Here is a 26,724-nt window from a genome sequence, read left to right on the forward strand (position 1 = left end):
GGTCAGACATAATTATTCGGAGCAGCTATAAACAAGTCTGGTCACTTAAGATAAAGATGGAAAGCACATGCTTTGCCTTCATAGGGACAGCAAAAGGAGAAAAAGGTATCTCGGCCCTTGGTGTTGGTGAGCGCTTAGCAGGAATTCATTCAGCACTCGTACACATCACGTGCTCGCTAACAGGGACAGCAGGATAGCAGCTCTTGAAACTCACGGACTATTTTTGTCAAAGGATTCAGTTTTAAATATTCGATGCCTTTAGGATAACTCGTCTATCACTGCGCCAATTTAAGTCTCATTAATCACGTACAGGAGAAGGGGGAAAGAACTCCCAGCCCCTGGAGCTTTTAGTGTACAGTGGGAAATGGAGGCTGGGAAGTGGAACTTGAGCGGCATAGTCACACAGGGATGCGAGTGAGAGTGATCCCCCTGCATTGGGCACTGTTTCTTGGCTCAAAAATCACCAGTTGTGGGTCCTACCTCAGAGCCTCTGGCAGCCTGAATTGAGATTTTTAAGATCATGATGGGGATCTAGGGATTCCATCTAGGAACATGGATTAGGGTAAACACCATGACTGTTGTAGGTGGGCAACCTTTGTTTATGGATCTACCATCTACTAAGAGCCTACATGTGCCAGGCAGCATACTGAGCACTTCCAATGCAAACCCTCGTGAGGATGAGATGGTTAGATAGCATCACTGACACAATGGACAGGAATTTGAGCAAACTCCAGGAGACAGTGGAGCACAGAGGAGCCTGACGTGCTACAATCCATGGGGTCACAAAGAGTCAGACACGACTTAGCGACTGAGCAACAACATGTAACCCTCATAACGACCTTATGAGATATGTCATTTTCCACCTTTTACAGATATATTATAATTGAGGTTTAGAGATGTTAACTCTTTTGCCCATGGCCATAGAACTTCAGAGTGGTGGAGCTGGGATGTGAACCCTAGGTTGACTCATTCCAAGCCAAACCAAGCTCTAACCATTATACTACAGTGCACTCAAGGCAAGCCAAACCTCAACAGAAATGGAGCCCTTTCTCTCCTTGGAAAAACTGAAATTACAGAATGGTAGGAACTGTCACTGAACCAAACTTGCGTCTGCCTAATGTGGAGCAGAGCCAATTAAATGGTTGTAGTGAAGGAGTAAAGTGTTGTTTTTTTTAATTCATTATTTTTTGGCTGTGCTGGGTCTTCATTGCGGCATGCAGGCTTTCTCTGGTTGTGGCGAGCAGGGGCTATGCCTAGTTTCAGGATGAGGGCTTCTCATTGTGGTGGCTTCTCTTGTTGCAGAGCACAGGCTCTAATTATGCAGGTTTCAGTAGTTGTGGTGTACGGGCTTAGTTGCTCCACAGCATGTGAGATCTTCCCAAACCAGGGATGGAACCTGTGTCTCCTGCATTGGCAGGCAGATTCTTAGCCACAGAACCACCAGGGACGTCTTGAGTAAAGTGTTTATTGTCAGGTGCCAAGCAACACATGCCAAGCAAGGAGCATGGGAGGTTAGCCTCAAAAGACTGAGACTCTTTGATTGCTTTTTAGGGAAGTGTTTTTAAAGGGATGAAGGTCATAGGATATGTGATCAACTCGTGGACTTTCTTTTCTGATTGGTTGGTGCTGAAGTAGCAGGGTGACATTTTTTGGTGTCTTGATCATCAACCCTCTGGTTCCATCCAGCCTTGAGTCTCTGTGTTTCTGTCTGGTGGGGTCCTGGTTTTTGAAAAACAGCTCAAGGACGTGCGTTGGCCTATGATTTTCATCCTTTGCAGGGATTTGGGTCCTATGGCTCTTTTAATGGCTGATCTACTTAGTTATTACTACCTTTTTTGCTTGACTGTTTTCTTTTTGTTTCTTTTTCTCTGCTTCTCTAATGATTAACTGCTTGCGTCTGCTCTTTGGAACTTGGGGACTGCCTAGGAGCCCGAGGCTTCTTTTATAAACAAGAACTGGGGGACACAGGAGGTCTATTACTGGGGAGTCCCTGCAGGGTCTTATTAAATTGTAGAATAAACAGCCTTTAATAAACATAAACAGCCATTCATTTTGATTGCCCAAAGTAAATTTTTAAAAAAATCATTTGTTTGTTTTTGGCTTCTTTGGGTCTCAGCTACAGCACACGGAGTCTTTGTTATTGTTGCAGCTGGTGGGCTTCCCTCTGGTTGTGATGTGACTGCCCCAGTGAGTATGGGCTCAGTAGTTTTATAGTCTACTGGTGTACAGTCCGTTGCTCTGCAGCATGTGTGGTCCAAGCTCCTGGGCCAGGGGTCAAACCCACATCCTCTGCATTGGAAGGCGGATTCTCAACCACTGGACCACCAGGGAAGTCCCCAGAGTAAGTTATGGATAGCATTGTGCTGTATAACCTTTCCGGCTTTTAAACAATGTTTGTATTTTAGAAGCATATGAGGACTTCTCTGGTGGTCCAGTGGTTAAGACTCCATGATCCCACTGCAGGGGGCACGCGTTAGATTCCTGTTCTGGGGAGAGCCCCTTTGCCACACGACTTGGGCAGAAAAATAAAAAAAGACACACGTATTCACATAGCACATTTTTGTCTTATTTTTCCAAATTAACATTATACCGTTAAGTGTTTAAATACTATCACATACCTTCACAAGTATAATTTTAAATAACCTCATAATATGTTGTTGAATGGCTGGGTATACTTACCTGTGTAAGTTTCCGTATCTTTGAAGTGGGGCTAGAATTTGCTACCTCACGACTGAGCGACTGATCTGATCTGATCTTTGTGATGAGATAAGTTATTAAGCCTCTGACATGTGATGGATACTTAGCAAATATTTATATTCTTTTCTCCTCATGTTTGGATAACTTTACTAGATTCAGAGCCTGAGATGGCGATTCTTGCACAGGTCGCTTTTTAGAGGTGAGGGGTATCTCAGGAAATATCTGAAAGGGAGAGATGGTGGCAGGAGGCGGGCAGGAGAGGAAGGAAACAGCACGTCTACTCTGGAGCCCGGCTACAGCCTGATCCCACGGCAAGCTCTGAAACATCACAGAGCTGGCATCACCTTAAGGCTGTGGGGTTGACCTCTGACACCTTCACATTAGTGATCGTTGGCTGTGGCTTTGTGTAGGAAAAACCTACTCTTCTTCCTGTGTGAGTCTCCTTTACGATCACACTGACACCACTTCTCACACTAGATGTGTAGGGTTATTTTTCCCACACCAAACGATTCTCTGTGACACCAGCTGGTTGTCCTACAGTTCAATTATGACATTAATGGGAGGAAGCTCAGATCACAGATCAGACATATTTCTGATGTCAATTGCAAGTCCCAGGATGTCACCGGTACTTCTGCCTGACTGGTTACAAACCAGGCTTCCCATGACCTACTCCTTGAGTTCAACAACTTGCTAGAATGACTTAAAGAACTCCGGAAAACACTTCCTTCCTTTTATCAGTTTATAATAAAAAAGTATGATGAGATGTGGGTTTCCCTGATGGTTCAGCAGTAAAGAACCTGTCTGCCAGTGCAGGAGACATGGGTTCGATCCCTGGATCAGGAAGATCCTCTGGAGAAGGAAATGGCAGCCCACCCCAACATTCTTGCCTGGGAAATCCCATGGACAGAGGAACCTGGTGGGCTTCAGTCCATAGGGTCGCAAAGAGTAAGACACGACTGAGCGAGCAACAACAACAACTTGATGAGATGCAGAGGAGCATCCAGATGGCAAAGAGACATGGGGCAAGGTGTGGGGAGGTGGTATACTCAGCTTCAAGCTCCTTCATGTCTTCAGCAACCTGGAAGTTTTCTGATCCACACACCATTGGACTCTTTATGGAGGCTTCATCCCATAAGTGTGATGGATCCTTAAGTCAATTTTTACCCCCACTTTTCCCTTCCTGGAGGATAAGGAATGGGGCTGAAACTCCTAAGCTTCTCACCATAGTTTGATCTTTCTGGTGGCCAGCCCCCATCCAGGACCCCATCAAGCATTGCCTCATTAGAACAAAATACATTCCTCTCACCCATCAGGGAAATTTCAAAGAATTTAGGAGCTCTGTGTTAGGACCTGTGGTCAAAGACCAAATATTAGAACAAAAGATCCTCTTGTACCCCTATGTTTGTAGCAGCACTATTTGCAATAGCCAAGACATGGAGACAACTGAAATGTGCATTGACAGATGAGTGGATAAAGACGACGTGGTGTATATATATAACGGGTCACTACTCAGTCATAAAAGAATGAACTAGTGCCATTTGCAGCAACATGGATGGATCTAGAGAGTATCATACTAAATGAAATAAGTCAGACAGAGAAAGACAAATAAAAAAATGATATCACTTACATGTAGAATCTCAAATATGATGCAGATGATCTTATTTACACAGGCATAGAGAATAGAGTTGTGGTTGCCAAGGGGAAGGGAGGGTGGGGGGAGCTGGCTTGGAGTTTGGGATTAGCAGATGCAAACTAGTATATATAGAATGGAGAAACAAGGTCCTGGGCTTCCCTTGTGGCTCAGCTGGTAAAGAATCCACCTGCAATGTGGGAGACCTGGGTGCGATCCGTGGGTTGGGAAGAGCCCCTGGAGAAGGGACAAGGCTACCCATTCCAGGGTTCTGGCCTGGAGAATTCCATGAACTGTATAGTCCATGGGGTTGCAAAGAGTTGGACATGACTGAGTGACTTTCACACTTCAAACAAGGTCCTACTGTATAGCCCAGGGATCTATATTCAGTATATTGTAATAAGCCATGTGTATGTTAGTCGCTCAGTTGTGTCTGACTGTATGCGACCCCATGGACTGTAGCCCACCAGGCCTCTCTGTCCATGGGATTCTCCAGGCAAGAGTACTGGAGTGGATTGCCATGCTCTCCTCCAGGGGATCTTCCCCACCCAGAGACTGAACCTGGCTCTGCTGCATTGCAGGTGGAGTCTTTATCATCTGAGTCTCAAGGAAAGCCTCCATTAATAAGCCATAATGGAAAACACTCTGAAAAAAGATGCTATTAGTGCTCATATCACTTAGGAAATTACTAAGGTTTCAGGGGCTCTGTGCCAGAAACCAGGGGCAGAGACCAATATGTGTATTTTATGTTATTTCCCATGTGTAAAACCTCTGGGTAAACCTCTCCTAGTCAACCAAAGGAGACTCTCTTGAGTAGTCCTTTCCAATATGGTAGCTCATAGCCATATGTAGCTATGGAGCACTTCAAATGTGGCTAGGTTTAACTGTGATGTGTTGTAGGTATAAAATACTCATCATATTTTGCAGATTTAGTGTGAAGAAAGAGATGTCTACATTTCCTTAATAATTATAAAGTAGATTACATGTTGAAATAACATTTTGAGTATACCAGGTTAAATAAAATAGATTTTTAAAATTAATTTCATTTTTTCTAATATGGCTGTTTGAAAATTTGAAATTACATATGTGGCTCACATAATTTCTTTAAAAATTTTTGAAATGCAGTTGAGTTATATTCATTTGTTTAAATTTATAGTGTTGAAGTATAGTTGATTTACAGTGTTGTATTAATTTCTGCTATACAGCAAAGTGATTCAGGTACACGTTGTTCAGTGGCTAAGTCGTTTCTGACTCGGTGATGCCATGGACTGCAGCACCCTATGCTCCCCTGTCTTTCATTATCTCCTGCAGTTTGCTCAAACCCATGTCCATTCAGTCGATGATGCCACCCAACCATCTCATCCTTTGTTGCCCCCTTCTCCTCCTGCCCTCAATCTTTCCCAGCATCAGGGTCTTTTCCAATAAGTCAGTTCTTCCTATCAGGCGGCCAAAGTATTGGAGCTTCAGCTTCAGCATCAGTCCTTGCAATGAATCATCAGGATTGATTTCCTTTAGGATTGACTGGTTTTATCTCCTTGCTATCCTAACTATATATATATATATATATATATATGTTCATTCTTTTCATATTCTTTTATCACAGGATATTGAATATTGTTCCCTGTGCTGTACAATAGGGCCTTGTGGTTTACTGATTCTATATATAATAGTTTGCATCTGCTTCACATTATATTTCTACTGGACAATATTGCTCTGGAGTAGGGGTTGGCAGACTCCATAAAAGGTCAGAGAGCAAATATTTTAGACTTTGTTAAGCCATACAATCTCCACTGCAATTTCAATTCTTCAGTTATTGGGGGGCAACCATAGACCAAACATAAATCATTAATGGTCATGGTCATGTTCCAGTAAAGGATTCTTGATAAAAACATGTGGTGGGCTTGACTTGGCCCGTGGGCTGTAGTTTTCTGATCCCTGCTCTAGGGAAAAATAACAGCTGAGAACTGTTAGCAGTCAGTGCTCATACCAGATAAAGATGGTGGTGGTGGAGGGGTCTATATGCCTCTATTTTTCTCCTGATTAGGAATTTTTTTTTTTTTTTGAAATGATTTTCCCCAGGTTTTATTACTGACCGCTAGCTATTTTGTTTACAAAGGAGGAAGCTTTGAGGGGGAAACTTTATTTTAGGGAGCTTGGACTGTGAGACTACAGGTGGAGAAATATGCAGAAGGAAGGAAAACAGGACCAAACATTTATTTCCTTCTCAGGATTGTAGGAGAGGTACATATGCACATCAATATAACATTTAAAAATATTACTTAGTATTCTGCACGTCTGTGCAACTGGTCTACCCTGGATGGTGGCGGCAGTGTCATCTTGAGGATTTAAGTGATTTTTAAAAATGATACATGTTGATGTATGGCAAAACCAATACAATATTGTAAAGTAATTAGCCTCTAATTAAAATAAATAAAAAATAAAAAAATAAACTTGACTAAAGTGGGAAAAAAAAATGATACATTTCCCCACCCTCCAACTTTTGCCAATACAAACATAAACATGAAATCTTCCAATTGAGGCCAATTAACATGGAATGCCTTAGCCCAGGAAATAATTAATACAGAATCCCGGGGAAATGACATCTTTGCAACTCCTGCTTTCTCAAGGTGGAATCGCTCAATTAAAATGATTCTCTGGCCTCCAGAGAACTTTCTGTGACCTGTTTGGGCTGGACTCAAATGTCTGCATTGTCTCTGTGCATTTCCTCTGGCACCCCCATGGCCCTGCCCCTCTTTGTAAACACTGAGACTCTTCTAAAGGCCCCTTCAGCTGGTTTGCAGTCGATTCTTCCCGATTGTTTTTACCCACTGATGTGTTGGAGTGGTCTCCCCAGTCTTCAGTCTCCTTTAATCAGAATCTTATTTCTTCAAGGAAGAATTGACATCTCCTTCCTTTTTGTCCTCTTCCTTTGACAAATGTTTGTGTGCGTGCTCAGTCCCTAAGTCGTGTCTGACTCTTTTGTGACTCCATGGACTGTAGCCAGCCAGGCTCCTCTATCCATGGGATTTTCCAGGCAAAAATACTGGAATGGGTTGCCATTCCCTTCTCTAAGGTGTCTCCCTAATCCATGGATCAAACCCATGTCTCCTGTGTCTCTTGCTTGGCAGGCAGATTCTTTACCACTGAGCCACTTGCAAAGCCCCTTGACAAATGTGTATTGAGCGTGTACTGTTCACTGAGCCTGTTTTAAGAACCATGTATTGTCAGGCTTGGTATGCTAGTGGGGAAGACTAATACTCATTTTTTAAAAGAATTATCTATTTATTTTGGCTGCTCTGGGTCTTTGTTGCAGCATGCTGGCTTTCTCTAGTTGCAGTGAGTGGGGGCTTCTCTAGTCATGGTGCACGGGCTTCTCACTGCAGAAGCTCCTTTTGTTGCAGAGCATAGACTCTACGTAGGAGGGCTTCAGTAGTCATGGCACCTGGGCTTAGTTGCCCCATGGCATATGAGATCTTTCCAGACCAGGGATTGAACCTGTGTCCCCTGCATTGGCAGGTGGATTCTTAACCACTGGACCACCAGGGATCTCCCAATAATCAACTTTCAATAAATAAGAAAATCATGCAAGTTTGCCAAATGATAAGGTGTGTGAAAAGAATTAAAAGGGGCAAAAGAATAGAGAGTGATGATATGTGTGGGATATCACAGATAAGGTGGTCAGGGGTGGTCTTTTTGAGAAGGTGGAATGTGGAAGAAGGCCTACAAGTAAAAACAGCCAGTGCTTGTATGGTGCCTACTCTGTGCTAGGCGGTGTTTCGAGTGCTTCTTACACATTGATTAATCTGCATGACAATGCAGGAAGGTAGAACTAAGATGAGCCCCACGTGATAAGTGAGAACCTAATATAGAAAGATGGAGTCATTGGCCCAAGGATGCCAAGTTCATCAGTGCTGAGGTTGGGTTGGAACCCAGGCCCCTGGCTTTAAGTGCTCTTAGCCATCAGGAGGCATAAGGACATTGATTTATTGAATATTTGATTCATTAATTTATCCTCATCTCTCACCCATAGAGGACCTCACATAGGCTAAGTAGACATAAGCAAGACCTATTCCTCTCTTACACAGATGGGGAAAAAGTGGAAACAGTGGCAGATTTTATATTCTTGGGCTCCACAATCACTGCAGATGGCAACTACCGCTACAAAATTAAAAGACACTTGCTCCTTGGAAGAAAAGCTATGACAATACTAATACTAAACAGAGTATTAAAATGTAGAGATGTCACTTTGCTGGACAAAGGTCTGTCTAGTCAAAGCTATGGTTTTTGCATTAGTCATGAGTGGATGTGAGAGTTGGACCATAAGGAAAGCTGAACGCTGAAGAATTGATGCTTTTGCATTGTGGTTTTGGAGAAGACTCTTAAGAGTCCCTTGAACAGCAAGGAGATCAAACCAATCAATCCTAAAACAAATCAGTACTGAATATTCATTGGAAGGACTGTTACTAAAGCTGAAGCTCCAATCCTTTGGCCACCTGATGTGAACAGCTGACTAATTGGAAAAGACCCTGATGCTGGGAAAGATTGAGGGCAGGAAGAGAAGGGGGCAACAGAGGATGAGATGGTTGGGTGGCATCACCAAATGAATGGACATGAGTTTGCGTAAACTCTGGGAGATTGTGAAGGACAGGGAAGCCTGATGTGTGGCAGTTCTGTTAAGTTGGACAGGACTTAATGACTGAACAGCAACATTCCTCTCTTACTGCCTCGGAATAGAGACAACCTCAGGGTTCAGGCTTTCTGGGAATTGTTACTGAAGTGAGGAGCACGTGATCTGGTCTCAGCCTGGGATAATGGAGGGATAATCATGGAAGACCATTCAGAAGGGACAAGATGGATTGAAACTTGAAGGATGAGTTTTCAGGATGGCAACGTTGAACTGGAAATGTACAGAGTGTGAAAATAGGCATGGGGAATGGCATGGCAGGTGGAGGGAACAGACAGTGCAAAGGCACAGAGTCAGAGCATCTCAATCCTTAAAGACGCATAGTGTTCACATGGGGGAAATAATAGTTCATGAGACAGGAAATGTGGGCAGAGTTCAGATTGCTTAGGGAACCTCGGTTTTATCTAGAGAGCGATGAGTAGCCATCGAATGAGGGGTGATGTGGATAGATTTGTGTTTTTAGAAGATAGCATAGTAGCAGTGTGTGCATGCATGGTGGTTTGATGGGGGTTATGTTACCCACTTCATTTTTCTTGACACCTTCCCATCAGCCCAGTGGAACTTTTTTCTTAATTCTTATTTATGGTAATGAAGAGTAATAGTAGATATTTCTTACAGGGTACATCCTAGGGGCTGAATAGATTCTACGCTGAGGACTTCATATTTTTAAATGTTATTTAATTCTAAAAAATCACTCTGCATGATAGGCATCCCGATTGCTACTGTTTGTGTTTTGGAGATGAAGAAACCACGGGTCAGAGAGGTTAAATAACAGATCTCAAATGACACAGCCATTCAATGGTGAAGCAGGGATGACAGTCCAGAGAGTTTAATTCTGGAGGCCACAGTATAAAGCATGATGCTTTCATCAACTCATTTTGTCAAGTGGACTTGTCTTACTGTCATCCCCAGAGGGCAGGGAATAAATGAAGACACGTGTTGAACACCTACTATGTACCAGATGCAGGTGAACAGGTCTGTGCGTATTTCTGATGCTCTTTCCTTACGGTAGTAGTGTATCTCCTTTTAAGAGATGAGAAAACTGAAGCCGGGAGGTGTGGACTGCTGGTTTATTCCCCCCTGCTTGATGTTTCCACTTGTTTCTCCCTGAGGATGTAGTAAGTTGCCTCCTTAGTCTTCATTTTTAACTGCATCTCTTCCTGTGGGGGTACCCACGCTCTCCCCAGCCAGCACTCCAGCCAATGGGCACATTAGGATTGACCACTTAGTGGTCATTGCTCCCTGGTTTCCTTGTCAGGTGACTCCTTCCATAAGCAGCCTTCTCTCCAGTGCTCATCACACCTCTGAGGATAGCCTGCCCCTCCAGGCTTTGAGCTGATGTGTGTCTCTGTCTGTTCCCACTGGGGTGTTGGGGAGGGGAGGAGGGATTGCATTTACAGAGACTAATTCTGGGATGCCAAAGACCATGAGTTCACTTTTCCTCATAGTGGCATGACTGATTTATTATAGACACACAGAAAAAGTATATTTGTGTATTGCTTCTTATTCCTATAGTTTTATTCATCACCAAACATTTAGAATGTTTCAATAAGCAAAAAGAAGCAATCAAAAAGTGTTAGTTGCTCAGTCATGTCTGACTCTTTGCGACTCCATGGCCTGTAGCCCTCCAGGCTCCTCTGTCCATGGGATTCTCCAGGCAAGAGTACTGGAGTGGGTTGTCATGCCCTCCTCCAGGGGATCTTCCTGATCCATGAATCGAACCTGGGTCTCTTGCATTTGCAGGCAGATTATTTTCCATCTGAACCACCAGGGAAGCCAAAAAGCAATCAAAAGAAACTTTTAACTGGTTGTCCAGTGGTTAAGGCTCCATGCTGCCAATGCAGAGGGTGCAGGTTTGATTCTTGAACAGGGAACTAAGATCCCACATGCTATGTGGTGCAGCCAAAAGATTAAAAATAAAAAGGAGAAAGTTGAAAAAAGTAGAAAAGCATTCATCAAAGCAAGAAACTTTTAATCTTACCTCCTGGTGATAAACACTGCTAACATATTGGGGCATATTTATCTTATCTGTTTTTTTTTTTTCTTTCTCTTTCCTTATTACAAACTAAAATAATTCTATACAAGCTATTTTGTAACTGGCCATTTCCCTTTCACAACTCAGCAGAGGCACCTTGACATTCTCCTCTAGTGATGGTTTTCAAACTTGTTTAAGCAACTCCTGGACCGTTTCTGCAAGCACTGTCTTTGGAAATGAAATTTATTAGACAGATTGTCTTAATCTGCTTGGGCTGCTATAATGAAAACCATAGACTGAGTGGCTTAAATAACAGAGACTTATTTCTTATAGTTCTGGAGCCTGTCTTAATCTGCTTGGGCTGCTATAATGAAAACCATAGACTGAGTGGCTTAAATAACAGAGACTTATTTCTTATAGTTCTGGAGCCTGGGAAGTCCAAAATCAAGATGTCAGTCAATTTGGTTCCTGAGAGAGCTTGCTTCCTGGTTTGCAGATAGTCACCTGCTTGCTGTGTTCTCACAGGGGCACTAACCCATCATGAGGTCTCCAGCCCCATCACTTCATCTAATCTTAATCACCCCCGAAGCCTCATCCCCTATTATTATCATGTTGAGGATTTGGGCTTCAACATATACATTTAGGTGGGGCCATAAACATTCAATCCATAATATGAATCAAAATAGAGTTTCTTTAATTGAAGCATAAACAGAGGAACCAAAATTCTACCTATTTGCTTTGTTGTTTTGCTCAAATTGGCTCCTGAATCAACTCTGAATTTTCTAGTTTTCCAACGAGCATTGCTTGCAAAAAAAATTCCCCAGCTGACATTATTTTGAATGGTTGTATTATATTCCATCGTGTGGATGTACCCAGTTCCTTGTTGTTGGACATTTAGCTTGTTTCTCATTTTCCAGCATGAACAAAGTTATAATGGGCAGCTTTGTGCTGCCAACCTTGTGTGTATTCATGATAATTTCCCACAGATAGTTTTAGAAGCAAAAATGTCTTTTGATTGCTGCCCTGTGGAGATGTCTCTCTGAAGCCCTAATCTTTGTCAGGCTGGGACTACGGGCCTTGGTTCAGAGTGTGTATGTGCTGGACACCATATGTCTTCATAAGGCGGCTGGTACTCGCCTGCTGAGGCATGCTTCATGGTCAGGACAGCACGGACCTTCCTCTGGGTCTGGGTGGGCAAGACTGTTGCTGAATAGTCTATCTTATATCTGCAACAGGTTTTGGCAGTTTTCAAAGCCTTTTTTATTTGTCGTCCCACTGTCCCTGGAGGTAAACGGAGAAGAGACATATATATCTTCAAAAAATTTAAAGCATATTAAGGTTCAAAGAGGTTAAGTGACTTTCCTAAGATTCTGCTTCTAGTAAATGACGGCACTCTGTTTCAGTCAGCTATTACTGCAATAAAGCTGTGTAACAAATAACTCTCTCCCCTCCAAAAACATCTCAGGACCTTACATCAACAGTTACTTTCTCACATGATAGCTGGGACTGAGGGTTGGCTGTGGTTCAGCTGATCTCAGCTGGTGCAGCAGGGCCTAGGGGACAAAGAGCACAGTGACAATAGATAATGTCATAGAGAAAGACTTGACCATGACCTTAAAGGCCATGGCAGCGGAGGTGGGGGCTAGTTCTTAATCTTATACTTATTGCATTAGGAGGCTACTGAAGGATTTTATGTTGGAGAGTAATGTGATCTGATTTATGTTCTAAAAGATTATTTAGACTTGTTTGTTCAATGTTAGATTCTTCAGTGCTGGGTTCATAACAGATGCTCCGTAAATATTTTATTGGATTAATAAAGAACCTGGTTCCCAGAGAAAGCAGTGCAGTGCAAGCCCTGAGGAACTGGGCCCAGTCCCACTCTGTGCAGGCGGCTGGTAAGCTTGTTGGCTTTTCTGGGCAAGATTCGTTAAGTCAGTTTGTTCATTTATTCATTCATTTCACTAATTCAGAGGACATTTACTGGGTGTAGCCCCTGGGGTGTCCACACCAGCAGAGGGAAGGCTGTGATTCTGTAAACACTCTAGAAACCTCAACTGAAATGATGTCCTCACTCGTCTTTTCTTTGGAGGCGGAAATTCTCAGGGCAGCTAGTGAAGAAAAGGACTTCCCTGGTGGTCCAGGGGCTAAGACTCCGCACTCCCAATGCAGGGCACCTGGATTCAATCCCTGGTCAGGGAACTAGATCTCATACGCTGCAACTAAGGATCCTGTATGCCACAAACGAAAAATGATCCCGCACGCAGCAACTAAGACTTGGCTTAACCAAATAAATAAATAAGTATTTTTTAAAAAATAAAGGGGGCTCATACTTTTCATAAGAGGTCTTCTCTTTTGGGGTGGAATAACCAGGGCAGAGGGAGATAATCACTGTTAGGGCTGGGACATCCTTTATTCATCAGTTCATTCAGCTCCTTGTGTGGAAGAGGAAACCAAAACCCTTGGAAGCGCGGGGGCGGGGCATCGATTGCTCAGGATGACCCAGAAAATTGGTTCACAGCCCAGGAGACCCCAGACCCCCAGCTGCTGCCTAGCTCTTTGCTTCATGCTGCCCTGAACTGTGCTGAGCTTAGTCGCTCAGTCGTGTCTGACTCTTTGTGACCCCACGGACTGTACCCCACCAGGCTCCTCTGTCCATGGGGATTCTCCAGGCAAGAAAACTGGAGTGGGTTGGCATGCCCTCCTCCAGGGGATCTTCCCAACCCAGGGGTCGAACCCACATCTCCCGCATTGCAGGTGGATTCTTTACCATTTGAGACACCGTGAAAGCCCAATCCCTGGACACTCACCCTTAAACCAACAGTTTAAACACTCTAAATACGAGTTTGGGGGAGAAAATGATGGTCTTTATTTCTAATGAAGATGCTTTTTTGATTAAAAAACAACCCCAGAAAGATAGTTTACATTTAAAGAGAAACGGTGAAGTGCAAAGGTTTAGAAATAGGAATTAGGATTTCTAATTATATAGCACTTGGGACCACATGTTTATGAGATCTTTGAAGAAACGCTTTATAAATAGGTCAAAACAGGCGTCACAGTCTTCATGAGTGTGTTTGCTGGGTGTGCTTGTTTAGCACTGGGGCCTGATCTTCTGTAGACTTGAACTCTAGTTGCATTTTCTTGTGTAAATGAATCATCTCCAGCTAGACTGCAAACAGGGCGTTTTTGTTTTTTTTTTTTTTCTATTTATCATTCCCTTTCCCTCCATCCCAGTGTCTAATGTAGGGCCAGGTACAGGAAGTTTGCTTAATAAATCCATTTCATACCCAGCCCCTCCCCGCGCCTCCTCCCTCCAGCTTCACCTCCCCTCCTCTCTGTTTCTTTGCCTTCCTCATCCTTGCTTCCTCCCTTTCCCTCCTGCCCGTTTCCCTCCCTCCCTGCCCTTTTCTCTTTCTCACTACTCTCCTCCCTTCCTTCCATAAACATGTCTACTGCAAACCAGTGCCAAGGGCTTACAGGCACTGGGGATTCAGTGATGAGTAAGGGGAACAAGTTTCTTCTTCCCTGTAGCTGTGTGTCTACTTGGGGAGCCTGGGCACTAATCATCTAGACGTGGGGGCGCTGATAAAAGTATCTTTATACCACGTGGAGTGAGGAATGCAGTGGAGGGGGCGCATGGTGTCAGGGGTCAGGGAACACTTTCCTGTTCCTCCTTGCTGGAGCAGAGGCCCAGAGCACAGGTAGGAGACAGCAGCTGAAGGAGGGGAGCAGGTGGAACATGGATCAGAGAGGGAACTGCATGGTTCTGGGGAAGCCTTGGGCAAGGGGTTCGCGGCTGGGTCTTTGGAGGGATGGACAGGAGATTTGCGTGGCCGGAGCAGAGAAAAAGTGGGAGAGGAAGTGGAGAAGGTTGTGGACAGATCAGCAGGCAGGTCAAGCAAGGTCTCGGGGGGCCTGGGGCCAGGGAGCCAGAGTCGGGGAGAAGGTGAAGTTTTGGTGTTTTTCTTTAGAGTGGTGGAAATTGTGGAAGGGGTTTAAACAGAAGAAAATCACACTTGGAATTCATTTCTGGAAGGTCACTTTAGACCAGAGGGATATGTGGCTCCATTGATGGGGGTGGGGATGTAAGCTGTGAAGGGCTGCTCTCCACCCCCAACAATGGCACATGCCATATCCTGATGGAGAAGGCCCCCAGAGTGACGTGTTGAATGGCGAAAACCAGGTGCAGGACAGTGTCAGAAAGAGAGGTGGATCGGAGTATGCATTTGGATTTACATGTGTTTGATTAAGGACACACTGGAAGGATGAAGAAAAGGTACCCCAAGAGGCTATGTATTGATCGTGTGTATGTGTGGGGCAAGATGTATGGGGACAGGTATGGTCTCCATGTGTGCCTTTAAAAAAATTTTTTTTTAGGTCACTACAGAGCATTGAGTAGAGTTCCCTGTGCTACAGATGAGGTTCTCATTAGTTATCTATTTTATGCATATTAGTGTATGAATGTCAATTCCAATCTCCCAATTCATCCCACCCCCCATTTCCTCTCTGGGTGTTCGTATATTTTTTTCTCTACACGTGTGTCTCTGTTTCTGCTTTGCAAATAGGTTCATCTGCACCATTCTTTTAGATTCCACATAGATGTGTTTCTCTTTTTGACTTACTTCAATCTGCGTGACAGTCTCTAGGTCCATCCATGTCTCTGCTAAAGGAGAAGGGAATCCAAAACAGAGGGGATCTATGTATCAGTGGATTCACTTTGCTGTGCAACAGAAAATAACACAGCATTGTAAAGCAGCTGTGAAAAGTGCAAGTGAAAGTGCAAGTCGCTCAGTCGTGTCCGACTCTTTGTGACCCCATGGACTGTACAGTCCATGGAATTCTCCAGGCCAGAATACTAGAGTTGGTAGCCTTTCCCTTCTCCAGGGGATCTTCCTGCCCCAGGGATCAAAGCCTGGTCTCCTGCATTGCAGATGGATTCTTTTATCAGCTGAGCTACACGGGAAGCCCTGATTTACTTCACTTAACATGATAATCTCATGTTAACATGACATCCACCAATGTTGCTGCAAATGGCATTATTTCATTGCTTTTATAGCTGAGTAATATTCCATTGTGTATATGTAGCGCATCTTCTTTTTCCATTCATTTGTGGATAGAAGTGGCTTCCATATCCTGACTATTGCAAATAGTGCTGCAATGAACATTGGGATGTATGTATCTTTTTGAATTAGAGTTTTCTCTGGATATAAAAAGTGGAAACAGTGACATAGTTTATTTTCTTGGGCTCAAAAATCACTGCAGATAGTGACTTCAGCCATGAAATTAAAAAACCCTTGCTCCTTGGAAGAAAAGCTATGGCAAACCTAGACAGAGTATTAACAAGAGACAATGGTCTGACAAAAGTCCATAGCTTCTAGTCAAAGCTATGGTTTTTCCAGTGGTCCTGTACAGATGTGAGAGCATGGCCATAAAGAAGGCTGAGCACTGAAGAATTGATACTTTCACATTGTGATGCTGGAGAAGACACTTGAGAGTCCCTTGGACTGCAAGGAAATCCAATCAGTCAATCCTAAAGGAAATCAACCCTGAATATTCATTGGAAGGACTGATGCTGAAGCTGAAACTCCAATACTTTGGCCACCTGATGCGGAGAGCCAACTCTTCGGAAAAGACCCTGATGCTTGGAAAGATTGAAGGCAAAATGAGAAGGGGACAGCAGAGGATGAGATGGTTAGATAGCATACCAACTCCCTGGACATGAATCTGAGCAAACTGCAGAGGAGCCTGGTATGCTACAGTCCATGGTGTTGCAAAGAGTCCGACAGGACTTAGCGACTGAACAACAACAAACAATTGGATATATACCCAGAAGCTGGGTTGCTGGGTCATATGGTAGTTCTTTTTCGTTTTCTGAGGAACCTCCATACTGTTTTCCATATGGCTGTACCAATTTACATTCCCAGCAGTGTAGGAGGGCTCCCTTTTCTCCACACCCTCTCCAGCATTTGTAGCATGTGAATGTTTTTATACTGCTTTGACTTCTGAGCCACGTGTTTGGCTTATTACTCAAAAATTGAATAAAAATGAGCTGAACTGAGCTCTAAAAGCAGTTGTTGTGAATTTTGGAGTGGGGCGAGGGGAATAAAATGTGAGCTGTCAATCTGTGATGGGAGATTCTCACTCTCCTTTCACTCTCAGCAGATTTTCTTTTCTGTATCTGATAGTGGTGAGGCTTTAACCATTTACTGAAAAAACAGCCTCTTGATCTCATACTTCCTCCTCTAGCCAGACTTTTGTCATAATAACAGGAATTCATCAACATCTTACCTTTAACAGTTGTTAAAGTGTTGCCCCCCTGGAGGGTCATGGTACGTAACTTGTGTTGAGCATGTACATCATGCCGGATGCACGTTTCACTTTCATAACAACCTGTCACCAGCGTTTTGTGGACATGCAAACTAAGACGTGCAAAGGTGAGCTGATTTGTTCGAGGCCCTTGGAGGTTAGCCTGTGGAGGGTAAGATGGAGCATTGGGTAATTTGACGGCTGTGTGCTAGGCACTGACTAGGTCCTGGAAATACCCTGATGAATAGAAGTCAGGTTTTGCTCTTTAGAGATCACACTATCCAAAGGGAATGACAGAACTTCCACACATAACTGTTATGTAGTGTGACAGAAGCTTTAAGCCGGGAATAGGCAAGGCCATAGAAATGAGAGATGGGAATCAGGGAAGGCTTCCTGGAAGAAGAGAAGATGCTGTAGTTATACATAACTCCTGTGTGCATATAGGAGTTTGATAAGGCAGGTAGAGCCTGGAGGGCATTTTGAGGGGAGGCCAATCCAGGGAGAGGAAACAGCACGTGCCTGGAGGTGGGAAGTGGTGGACCATGAGGGAGGAAATATGAGAGCCCTTGAACTGCCATGGAGGAGGAGCTGAGTGGAGACCTTGATACCGTGCACGGGGTTCATGCCATTTTCCTCCAACCAACCCCCTTATAATGTGTGACTTTTCCTGCTGGCAGTATGCCCCTTTGCCTTTGTGATATGTCTGTAGTCAGCTCCCAAGATTCATTCTTTGCTTAGCTGACTTGTTGCTACGTGTCACCCTCGGAGCTGGAGGTTCAATGGCAAAAATGAGGTGATGGTGTCATGGGTGAGTCAGGCATGGAAATAGATAAATTGATATCAAATGGATGTTCATAAATGGCATTATACAAAGAAGTCCAGAAATGGAGCATATGATCAGGGATAGGAGGTGGCTGGGAGGACTTCTTGGAGGAGGTGACTCTTGAGCTAAGTTTTAATAGATGAGGAGGCCTTGGTTGTGGGAGTGGGGATAAGCTAGTTTGGCCTCAGAGAAGAAGGCACAGCAGGGACAAAAGTCCAGAGGTATGATGAAATTAACTGTGTGTGTGGAGCCAGTGGAGTGGCCAGAAATAAAACTGAGATGGGAGTTCCCTGGTGGTCCAGTGGCTAAGACTCTGTGCTCCCAATGTAGGGGACCCAGGTTCAATCCCTGGTCAGGGAATTATATCCCACATGTGGCACGTAAGACTTTGCGTGCTGTAAATAAAGATCTTTCATGATGCAATGATATCTGATGCAGCCAAATAAAATAAGTAAATAAATATTAAAAAAAAATTGAAGAGGTAATGGAGCCCAAAAGGCCTAATAAAGTGTTTTCACGAGGGAGGAGGAAGAAGAAGAAAGAAGGGGAAGAAAGGTGATATCCTCGCATTCTAAAATGCTGATAAAACCAGAGCATCCGGTAAATCAGACCATTGCACTAGAACTGTTCCCCTGGGAAACAGCAAGTGAACTCACCAAGTCAGGTTTCGGCCAAGCCCTGTGAGTCGAGTGGCTGTCAGGTGTGATCACACATCCCTGCCAGAGCTGGCCTTTCTCTGCTGGGGAGTTGTATCTTCCAGCCTGGCTGAGACTGAGAACCCAGGGCCTCCACTTCAGGCCAGTAAGAGTAATTAAAATGGGATCAGTGGTTGCCATGGCAACATTGACATCCGTGCTCCCAGTATGGAGGCCTCTGGCCATGGCCAGACTTGCCTCCTGAGGACTGACACCTGGCCCCCCTTGCCTGCCCTGGCCAGGCTCCCTACCAGACAAGCAGGAAACACCCCACACGTCCCAGCCATCATGTGCCAGCGCTATCCTGTTGTCACTTTATGCATGTGACCTTGGGTTCTCAAGACAACAGCCCTAGGAGGCAGGAGGGGGCAGCTGAGGCCAAGAGAGGCTCAAGGATCTGCTCAAGGACAGTGGGAACCAAAGTCTGCAAAGTTTTGTATTTGCAGGATACAAAACTGCAGAGCCTGGGGTCACTAGTTTTGGGCTTTTTGACCTTCCTCACCGTTACTTTTCAGACCCACAGTTGTGAGAATGACACTTGCCACATTCACTTCTGTTATGGACTAAATGTTTTTGTCCTCCCAGAATTCCTATGTTGAAAGCCAAACCCCTAATGAGATGGTTTTAGGGAATGGAGACTTTGGAAGGTGATTAGGTTTAGAGGGGTTCATGAGGGTGGAGCCCCCATGATGGCATTAACGCCCTTATAAGAAGAACAGACATTAGAGCTCGCTCTGCCATGTGAGGTCACAGCAGGAAGGTGGCCACCTGCAAGCCAGGAAGCCTTCATGGTGAACTGAATCACCTGGCACTTTGACCTTGACCTTGGACTTCTTAGCCTCCAGAACTGTGAGAAGTAAATGCCTGTTGGTGTAGTCACTCAGCTTATGCTATTTTGCAATGGCAACCTGAGCTAAGACAGCTAGCCTTTAACCTCCTTCCTTGCATGTGTGCATGCGTGCTCACTTTAGTCATGTCTGATTCTTTGTAACCCCATGGACTGTAGCCTGCCAGTCTCCTCTGTCCATGGGATTCTCCAAGCAGGAACACTGGAGTGGGTTGCCATGCCCTCCTCCAGGGGATCTTCCTAATCCAGGGATGGAAGCCACGTCTCTTATGTCTCCTGCATTGGCAGGTGGGTTCTTTACCACTAGTGCCACCTGGGAAGCCCAGCCTTCTTCTTTGCTGCTGCTGCTGCTGCTAAGTCGCTTCAGTCGTGTCCAACTCTGTTCGACCCCATAGATGGCAGCCCAGCAGGCTCCCCCGTCCCTGGGATTCTCCAGGCAAGAACACTGGAGTGGGTTGCCATTTCCTTCTGCAATGCATGAAAGTGAAAAGTGAAAGTGAAGTCGCTCAGTCGTGTCCGACTCTTAGCGACCCCATGGACTGCAGCCTACCAGGCTCCTCCATCCATGGGATTTTCCAGGCAAGAGTACTGGAGTGGGGTGCCATTGCCTTCTCCAGCCTTCTTCTTTAAAGTACCTCAATTTCCGTTTGGAGAATTTTGTTCCCTTCACTCGCTGCATCTTGGTGGGACGGACTGTTTATGGTCACGTGACCACGTTGGGCCAATCAGAGTTCTCCCCAGGCCTGGCCTCTGCCGATGCTTCGAGTCCAGCATATTCTTCCCACATGATGCTCGGGGAGACAAGGAGGGAGCTTGGCTCCTGTCATCCGATCCCAACCCTACTTCCAGTTCGAGTTCTCAGCCTTTCCATCCTGTGTAAGCTGCTGCTCGGGGTCCATTCAATCACGTCTGTTTCTGCTTCAGTTCCCCACCGTCATTTCTGTTCCTTGCAGACAGAGGTTCCCCAAGAAGGGTTAGCCTGGTTCTGGGAACTTAAAAAAATTAAAAAAAAAATCAAATATAGTTGCTTTACAATGTTGTGTTAGTTTCTAGTGTAAAGCAAAGTCCATCAACCGTAAGAATACATATATCCCTTGTTTTTGGATTTCCTTCCCATTTAGGTCACCTCAGAGGTATTGGGTCCTTTCAGTGCTGTTTGTTTTTGTTTTAAATCAGCTTTATTGAAACATAATTTACATGCCAATAAAATTACCCATTTGAAAGTGTACAATTCATTGGCTTTGGTATATTCATGAAATTGTGTATCCATCATCACTGTCTTATATTAGGACATTTTCGCCATCCCCAAAGAAACTCATAGCCATGAGCAGTTATCCCTTCAGCCCTGGAAATTACTGATTTACTTTCAACTCCATGGATTTGCCTATTATGGGCATTTCATATTAAAGAATCACACGATATGTGGCCTTTCGGGTCTGATTTTACTTATTTATTTACTTGGCCATGCTGCATGACTTGTGGGGTCTTCCTTCCTTCCCCAACCAGGAATTGAACTCATGCCCTTGGCGGTAAAACCACTGGACTGCCAGGGAAGTCCCATGGTCTGGCTGGCTACTTAAGCTTGGAGTGTTTTCAAGGCTCATCCACACTGTAGCACGTATCAGTATTTCATTGCTCTTTTAAAAATTGTGGTTAAAAAAACACAGAATGTGAGATCTACCCTCTCAACACATTCTAAGTGAATTGTAGGCACGATGTTATATAACTGATAACCAGGACTTTTTCTCCTTCCATACTTGAAACTTCATACCTACCAAACACACTTGTTTTTTAAGTTTTTTATTATATTTTTTAACACCAAAATCATTTTGTACTGAGGTTATAGCGGGTTAACAATGTTGTGATAGTTTCAGATGAGCAGTGAAGGGACTCAGCCATACATTTACATAAATACCACTTGTTTTTAATCGTTGGCTGAAAGCATGTTGTGAGATGAGCATGAACGTGTGTGCATGTGATGAGCAAGAAGAGTGGGAAAGGTGAGGGATGCGAGGGACATCTCTGCAGGACCGAGGATGGCTGGGGGGAAGCAGATAGAAGCGAGGCAGCAGCCTGGATCTTTCTTGAAGCCTGACTAGGAATGGGAAATAGTGTCAAAAATACACGCAGCATGGCCTTGGCCTTCAGGGCCTCATAGTGTATCAGGAGAGATGTTGACAAGGGCATAAATAACCATATCAGAGCGCATGTGATAAGGACGTGAGGGAGACAATATGGGTGGTGGGGATCCAAAGGAGGAAGAGATTGTTCAGTGGGGGGAATAATTGATAGTAACACAGTAACAATGATAAGAGGTAGCATTTATTGAACTTTTATTGTCTGCCAGGTGCCTAACTTAATGTTTTACATGCTGCTGCTGCTGCTGCTGCTAAGTCACTTCGGTCGTGTCCGACTCTGTGTGACCCCACGGACTGCAGCCAACCAGGCTTCCCCGTCCCTGGGATTCTCCAGGCAAGAACACTGGAGCGGGTTGCCATTTCCTTCTCCAATGCATGAAAGTGGAAAGTGAAAGTGAAGTCGCTCAGTCATGTCTGACTCTTAGTGACCCCATGGACTGCAGCCTACCAGGCTCCTCCATCCATGGGATTTTCTGGGCAACAGTGCTGGAGTGGGGTGCCATTGCCTTCTCCTTTACGTGCTGATGTCATTTAATTTTCATAATAACGCTGGGAGGTAGCTACTCTTATTTCTCCCATTTTCCAGATGGGGGGTACTGAGGCACAAATAAGTGTCCCAAGGTTACAGGGCCAGGAAATGGTTGGGTGGTATTTAAATCCTCCCTTTACGGCTTCCCAGCCCATGGTGTCACAATGTATCATGGGGGTAGAGATTTTGGTGTCACCTTGTGAAAGGCAGCCTGAGAAAATTGATGCCAGCGTCAGATAATACTTGGGTTTCCCTGGTGGCTCAGTTGATAAAGAATCCGCCTGCAATGAGGGAGACCTGGGTTCGATCCCTGGGTTGGAAAGATCCCCTGCAGGAGGACGTGTCAACCCACTCCAGTATTCTTGCCTGGAGAATCCCATGGACAGAGGAGCCTAGCGGGCTACAGTCCATGCGGTCGCCAAGAGTCGGACACGACTGAGCGACTAAGCACAGCACAGCACAGATAATACTCACCTCAGGCAGAAGGCATTAAAACAAGCCTTTTCACATGTTTTGGGTGTTGTAGCAGAGAGAAAAACACTCATGTAATCCCTTCCCTCTAGTCCTCACCAAGGGGGCTTCTGGAACCCTTCAAGTGACAGCCTTATAATTAACTAAATGAAAATCTCCCTGCAAACAAGGAATCTTCAAAGGGCTACTGCTTGCAGACTAATAACACTGACAAATCACAGTTTTATTTGAACAAATTCCTGCTGAAGCTGGGCCAGTTCCCAGACCTGCCCTGGCTATGTTACGAATCAGTCCACTTCTAGATCTAGCCCAAGATGCTGTGTTTGAAAATAATTTTGAGCCAAGATATAGTCAGAGCTGATCTTGAAGGAAGCAAGATTGTTTCATGACCACAAGCCCAAGACCTTGGACTCTGGCAGGTAGCTGCAAGTATCTGTTGCCTGAACAAATAAAAATGATTCAAAGGTGATTAATTCTATGGTGCATCATAGATATGACATGAACCAGAGGGGTGATGGTGTATCTGTCAAGACCTTGGGGTTTTCTGCGTGTCTATTCAACAGAAATTCAATCTGACTTAAGTAATAGAATTGGTCAGCTGTATAACTAAAATGTCTCACAGTATTCTGGCCTCCAGGAAAGGTTTGATCCAGCCATGCCAGTGTGACAAAATTATTATTTTCGTTGTGAGAGCTCAACTTCTGGGCAATTTATGACAGATATGTTTATACTACACCTCTGTTTGAAGTCTGATATTGTGGTTTGGTCAAGGGTAATATTTTATAGACACACAATCTGGCCTGAGATGGAAAAAAATTCACCAGATTGCCAAGCTTGTGTGAAGTACAGAAGAACAGATGACCAGAATTCAAGAACATAACAGAAAATGGAGGACATTCCTAGCTGTGTAACCCTAGAAAAGTTTCTTAAATCTCTCTGAGATTTCCCCCCCTGGAATAAACATGAATAGTCATTTCTGCCCTATTTTAATGCTTTGGGGTTGTCAAAAGCCTCAACTGAGAAAATATATCTATTAGAATTCTATGCAAGTGAGCAACTATACTTAATGATCATGGGAATTAATGGGTTATTGATCATGACAGTTTCTTATAGTAGATGCTTAGACTGATTCATTCGTTTATACGTTCATTCATGTATATTATGTATATATGTGCCTTCAGGAAAGGTTTGATCCAGCAATGACAACAAATTATTGTTTTTGTCTTGAAAGTTCAGCCCCTAGGAAATTTAAGAGATGATGTGCTTAAACTGCAACCGTGTTTGAAGTCTGTTGACATATGTCTGTATGCTTATATGTATTTAAGATATAATTTACATACCATACAATTTCACATTTTAAAGTTATACAGTTCATTTTTTTGGTACAGTCACAAAACTGTGAAAATTCACAGGCCATTTTCATCACCTCAGAAAGAAACTCCATACTGATTAGCAGTCACTGCCATTCCTGCTCACCCCAGCCCCTGGCAGACATTACTCTCCTTTCTGTCTCTCTTTTATTGAGCACCTCCTATGTTCAAGGAAGAATTGGAAATATGATAATAAGAAAATTCTCCCAACGGACTTGGAATCAGATGAACAAACCCTAAATTATTGAGGTAAAAAAATGAATGGAACTGACTGTCGTTGTCATTGAGGGGGTGACTGCTGCTTTTAAATAAAAATTTTAAAATATTTAATTAATTCATTTGGCTATGGCAGGTCTTAGTTGCAGTATGTAGGATCTAGTTTCCTAGCCAGGGGTCAAAGCTGGGCTCCCTGCATTGGGTGTTCAGAGTCTGAGCCACTGGACCACCAGGGAAGTCTGGCAGGGGAGTGGGAGTGAATGCTTTTGCAGGGAGGGGCAGTGTAGGGTGGACCAGATTTACTTTCTCTGCCACAGCTTGGCAGCCGTGTGGCCTTAGTCTTGTTGAGTCTTAGTTTTCTTGTCTCTAAAATGCCACCTACCTCTGAGGGTTGTTCTGAGGGTAAAATGAGATGAGGCATGTAAAGAGTTTAGCATGTCATCTAGTGCATGCGAGTGTGTGAAGTTGCTTCAGTCGTGTCCGACTCTTTGCGACCCTAAGGACTCTAGCCCACCGGGCTCCTCTGTCCATGGGATTCTCCAGGCAAGAATGTTGGAGTGGGATACCATGCCCTCCTCCAGGGGATCTTCCTGACCCAGGGACTGAAATGGCATCTCCTGAATCTCCTGCATTGCAGGCAGATTCTTTACTGCTGAGCCACTGGGGAAGCTCATCTAGTGCCTAGTAAGTGATCAATAAATGGTAATGATATTATGCTTGAAGACTTTCCTGATGGCTCAGCAGTAAAAAATCCACTTACAAATGCAGGAGATGCAGGTTTGATCCCTGGGTCAGGAAGATCCCCTGGAGGAGGAAATGACAACCCACTCTAGTATTCACGTCTGGGGAATCCTCTAGACAGAAGAGCCTGGTGGGCTACAGTTCATGGAGTCACAAAGAGTCAGACACGACAGAACAACTGAGCAAGATGATGCTTGAAATGAATGATGAGGAGGAAATGGCATTTCTGGAAAACCTTGTAGTAAGTGTGAGTGCTTATCTCAGGAATTGAAGGATGGGGAAAATTTTCTTACCAAATGCTCCATTGAAACTGAGGTCTGAGTTGGCACCATTACCATCTTGGGCTGGATAATCCTCTGTTGGAGGGGCTTCTTGTCTATTGAAGGATGTTTAGCAGCATCTGTGGGCTCTCTCTGCTGGATGCCATTAGCATTTTCCAAGTTGTTCCGATCAAAATTGTCTCCATGCATACATGCTAAGTCACTTCAGTCATGTCCAACTCTTTGTGACTCTATGGACTGTAGGCCTCCAGGCTCCTCTGTCCATGGGATTCTCCAGGCAAGAATACTGGAGTGGGTTGCCATGCCCTCCTCCAGGGAATCTTCCCGACCCAGGGATGGAACCTATATCTCTTATGTCTCCTGCATTGGCAAGCAGGTTCTTTACCACTAGGGCTGACATTGCCACACGTCCCCTGGAGGGCAAAGTTAGTCCCTGCTTGGGCACCACTGATCAAAACTGAATTCTCAAGAATCCTTTGAAGAACACGTTGCTTTCCTGCATCTATGATTTTACTCACCTCAGGGACTTCTACCTCCCAGCTCCACCATGTCCAAATACCACCACGAGCCTTCAAGGCCAGGCTCCAAAGCCACCTCCTTCCTGTGTCTTCAGTGTTTAAAGAAGAAATTAAAAAAAAAAAAAAAGAGCTCCCCCCATCTTGAGTCTCTACAGCACTTTAAAAATTGTTTTCAATTGGAGGAAACTTGCTTTACAATGTTGTGTTTGTTTCTGCTGTACAACAACGTGAATCAGCTGTTAGTATACACATATCCCTCTTGAGCCTCCCTCTCATCACCCCCCACCCATCCCACCGCTCTAGGTCATCAGAGCACTGAGCTGAACTCTGTTTTATATAGCAGCTTCCCACTAGCTATCTATTTTACAAGTGTGTGTGTGCTAAGTAGCTTGAGTTGTGTCCGACTCTTTGTGACCCTATGGACTGTAGCCCACCAGGCTCCTCTGTCCATGGGATTGTTCAAGCAAGAATGCTGGAGCAGGTTGCTATGCCCTCCTCCAGGGGATCTTCCCAACCCAGGGATTGAACCTACATCTCCTGCAGCTCTTGCGTTGCAGGTGAGTTCATTACTGCTGAGCCTCCGGGGAAGCCCCTATTTTACACAAAATAGTGTATATAAGTTAATGCTACCGTCTCAATTTGTCCCACCCTCTCCTTTTTCCCTCACTGTGTCCACAAATTGAATCCATAAAGCTCTTAATTTCTTTTTTGGCTATGCCCTGAAGCATGTGGGATCTTAGTTCCCTGACCAGGTATCAAACCCATAACCCCTGCACTGGGAGCATGGAGTCTAAACCACTGGACCA

General features: G+C 44.4%; 1 protein-coding gene and 1 non-coding gene across 3 annotated transcripts in view; both read left to right on the forward strand.

Moving 5' to 3' along the window:
• Nucleotides 1–26,724, forward strand: part of SHISA9 (shisa family member 9) — a 348,748-nt gene that overhangs the window by 42,332 nt on the left and 279,692 nt on the right. The gene's annotated exons all lie outside the window — the stretch shown is intronic.
• Nucleotides 18,400–18,472, forward strand: TRNAG-CCC (transfer RNA glycine (anticodon CCC)). Its single transcript has one exon. It is a non-coding gene; the product is annotated as a tRNA-Gly (tRNA).

This window comes from Bubalus kerabau, chromosome 23 (assembly GCF_029407905.1).
Source record: "Bubalus kerabau isolate K-KA32 ecotype Philippines breed swamp buffalo chromosome 23, PCC_UOA_SB_1v2, whole genome shotgun sequence".
Taxonomy (NCBI): Eukaryota; Metazoa; Chordata; class Mammalia; order Artiodactyla; family Bovidae; genus Bubalus; species Bubalus kerabau.